A 4101-nucleotide genomic window follows, 5' to 3' on the forward strand; every position below is an offset into this window, starting at 1 on the left:
GGTTGGGACCACAGGGTCACCCACCCGGGGATGCAGGTGTCAGGGCAGCATCCTCGGGTGCCGCGGGAAAGGCACCCTGCTGGGAGGAAGCGCTGAGGTTACCAACCGGCAGCGCTGCCGCCGCGGTGCCTCCTCCCCCTCCCGGCACTCGGTGCCTCTTCCTGCCCCGTCAGGCGAGATTTACCGCCTGAGCAAGAGAAGAGAAATGAAAGCGACGGCGCCCACGGCCCACCAGGAGGAGAAGACATCCCTGCCCAGACCTTCTCCTCCTGCCTGGCTTCACCTGGCCCAGCAGGGCACCCCATCGGTGCTCCCCGCCAGGAGCAGCAGCATCTCCCCATGGATCCGGACTTCAAGGGTTGAGGGTCCATGACCTCTCTCTGCCCCACAGCGCCCCCCAGGCTGGTTCATGGGGACATATTTCTGCCTAAAGATAGGTAAGCATGAAAAGTTCTACCCTTCCCAACATCGGAAGGTCTGCCCAGCCCCATCATCTTGCATCAGGCATCCTTCTCTGGAGACATTCAAAACCCACCTGGACATGTTCCTGTGCAACCTCACCTGGGCGTTCCTGCTCCAGCAGGGGGATTGGACTAGATGATCTTTTGAGGTCCCTTCCAATCCCAAACATACTGTGATACTGTGATCTGTAAGGGGGGCTAATAGGGATGGGTGCTGATTCCCACTGCAGGGTATTTATCCGTTGGGTTCCACATGTTGGAGCACACCGAGCACCAGTGTAGCAGAACATGTTCCCTAGGAGCGGGACAGAGGAAGACAGGTTGGATATTAGGAAAAATTTCTTTCCAGAAAGGGTTGTTGAGCATTGGCACAGGCTGTCCAGGGCAGTGGTGGAGTCATCATCCCCGGAGGGGTTTAAAAGACATGGAGATGAGGTTCTCAGGGACATGGTTTAGTGCTATAGTTAGGTTATGCTTGGATACGATCTTAAGAATCTCTTCTGACCAAAATGATTCTATGGAGAATGCAAAGAGGTAGCTCCCCGGATCTTCCTCCTTACCCTTCTGGAAGACAGGTGGGACATCTGCCTTTTTCCAGGCGTCATGAACCTCCTCAGCTCAACAGGACTTTTCAAAGATGAGTGTGTGTGAGGACCTTGGCTGGGCTCCTCAGCACCTTCAGACGCTTCCCTCAGACTCTGCCATTAGGCTTGAGCCCTGGGAGGTCTGAAAACAGAGCTCACCAGCCAAAGATCAAAGCAAGAGCAGCATTGAGTATATCTTGGTCTTTTCCACATCCTTTGCACTAAGCCCTCTGCTCCATTAAGGAGCAGGCCTGCATTTTTCCAAAGTCTGCCCGCTGCTGAAACCTTTGCTAATACAGAAGCTGTTCTTTTTGTCCTTACATGCTTCTCCAAGGCCAATTCCAGGTGAGTTTTGGCTCTTCCAACTCCAACCCTGCACACGCAAGCTCCTCCTGTGCAGCCTGTCCCCCTTTGTACTTTCTGTGCGTTTCCTTTTTCCCTTCCTGCTTGTCCACCTTGGTTGCCCACCATACTTGCCCAACTGTCTGCTGAAGACCTCCTTGGATTTCGCCCAGCTCTGGCCCGTGTTTCAGTCTGCTCTTAAATACAAGCTCAGACCAGCAATTTCCCTGCAGCTCTTGCGCTGCTCCCACCAGCAGAGTTTAGGGAGGCAAAAGACAGTTTAGTCGACCAGCCCGGTCATGTCAGCACTGGTCTGGATTCTGCCCACCTTGCAGGAGTCAGGCAGCTCGGGAAACACTAACTGTTCTACCAAGGGTGTCCCTGTCTCCTCCACCTCTGCCAACAGCTGTGTCTCTGCCATGGTCTCCCTGAGCTGTCCCCTGATCTACCTTTGTCCTCTTTGCACCTGCAGAATCATCTGCTACTATGATGTGAGGAAAAAGGAGTACAAGAGGTCAGTTTTTCCTCCACTGAAGCAAAGAGAAAAAGCCACAGTTTGTTCCAACAAACCAGAGTATGACACTGACACCCTCAGTGGCTCAGCCCCCTGCTGATTCATGTCAGGGGAGTCGTCCCTCTAACCTGGGGGAGCTCTCAGCGCTGGAAGCCAAACCAGCCTTTGTCAGGCAGCAGCAGTCACGCAGAGCCGGTCTCAGCCCCTCTCTGTCCTGTTGCCACCCTCCATGCCCCATGACAGCAGCCTGAGCACCAGCAATAGAAGGGAGTGATGCTCCTCAGATCCACGCCACCCTGGCTTTTCACTCACAGTCCAGGACATGGGTCACAGCTTTTCCAGTACCGACAGCGCTGGCGTTGAGCAGAGACGTCCTGTTCACATTCAGGCTTGAGCTGCATCCTCAGGAACAGGATGGGATGTTGCTCTGCACCTCTCCAGAGCAGTTCCATCAAGGACAAAGCAGAAGCCTGCAAGAGAGGCAGACGAGCAGAGATACCTGCCCGAGGCAGGAGCCCCCACTCAAATCAAATAAAAACCAGGCTGCAGAACAGGACTGTTGACTGAACAGGCACGAAGAAACCAGGTCAACTGAGCAGACCGCAAAGTAACACACCAGGCTGAGTTAAAAAAAGGGAGATAGTCACAGGTCAACCACTCTCATCCCTGCTAAAACCTTGCTTGGGTCTCTGGGGGAAGATCAAAAAGCAACCCACAAGAAAAGACCAGGTCCACTCTACACGCCACAACACTACACGTATCTATTACATTAACTAAACCATGCTGCTTAGAAATCATTTCCTCAGATAAACACAACAGAAGCCACCAGTGGCCCCTGGGAGATCAGCCTCGCTTCTCCAGGCCTGGTGGGACCAGCAAGGCAGGAGCTGCCAGGGAATGCATCAAACCACCAGCAGATCAAGGACTACTCAGGAGCAACCACACCTGTAGCCTTTGGACAAATCCACCTCTCAGGCTCTCTTCTGTTCAGCCCACCATCAAGCTGTCCACACTCCGCCATTTGCTCCAGCTCCTCTGAACTCCAGACCCGGTGGCACATGCTTTGGAGTCACTTAGATCTGGGGACAATGGCACAAGCTGCTGCGCACAGAGGTCTTGCAGCGGACCAAGGGTGCCTGAACACACACCGCAGCTCCTTGGGGCACCATCATGGGTCACCAGTTAAAATGAAGCCACTGCAGTATCGCTAACGCCCCACTTGTCCACGGTGGGTTGAGCAGATGGTTGGTGCTGCTCCTTACAGATCCTGAGGACACCCTGTTTGCCAGCTCAGCACAAAGCCTCCCAACCTCTAGGCTCATGCAAAACCACATCTTCAGAGCACTGCCTCCCTCTGAAGCATCTTTGGGCTTGTGAGTACACAAGCTCATTGTCTGACTGAGAAAGCACTTGAGGATTTCTCCACTTCTGCAGCCAGACCTGGCTCCCAGCAGCAGCAGCCCTGACATTCCCCTCTCCCACCTCCATCCTGCTCAGCATCCCTGGCATCCACTTCCAGCTTTCCTTGGCAAGTTTAAGAAGGATCATCCTCTCAGGAACTAGTCACCCAACACCTAGTGAAAACTGAGTCTAGCTACTCTCATGCTTTTTAAGATTTCTTTTAAAATAAGCAGTACCATGCTGTTGGCAGCAACCGCTGTTCTGAAGCCAGTGGTACGAGGTACTACCCTAAACTTACAGTGTGCTGGAGTTACATCACCGCTTACTCTCAGCTGGCTCTAAGCTGCTTTCACAGGTAACTAAGACAACACAGCATGAAAACCCCACCTACGTATCACTCCCACTTCTCAGAATGAAATGGAATTAATATTCCCGCTCTCTAAACCATCAGGTACAATCATTTAAACTCGCAGCCAAAATGAACAAAACGAACAACTCCCGCGTTACTTCTGTCTCGAGCTGCATGCACTGCCCTTCGCGAGCGGCCAGCCCGGCACATCTCCATCACCTCCCCTGCATGCTCCTCCAGCAGTGACACTTGTGTACGTTCACACTCACCTGCCGCCGGCCGCACACCGTGATTTAACGTCACAGACACCGTGCGTTTGGTACAGGGTTGAGGGAACATCCCCAGAGAGAGGAGCCGGTCCCTGGTGGGGCCTGCAGCATCCTTCTGCAGGAGCAGCTTCAGTCACACCGTTATTACACACACCAAGAAAGCAGCCGGTGAGCACACATA

Source organism: Nesoenas mayeri (genome assembly GCF_963082525.1).
Source record: "Nesoenas mayeri genome assembly, chromosome: 12".
Lineage (NCBI taxonomy): Eukaryota > Metazoa > Chordata > Aves > Columbiformes > Columbidae > Nesoenas > Nesoenas mayeri.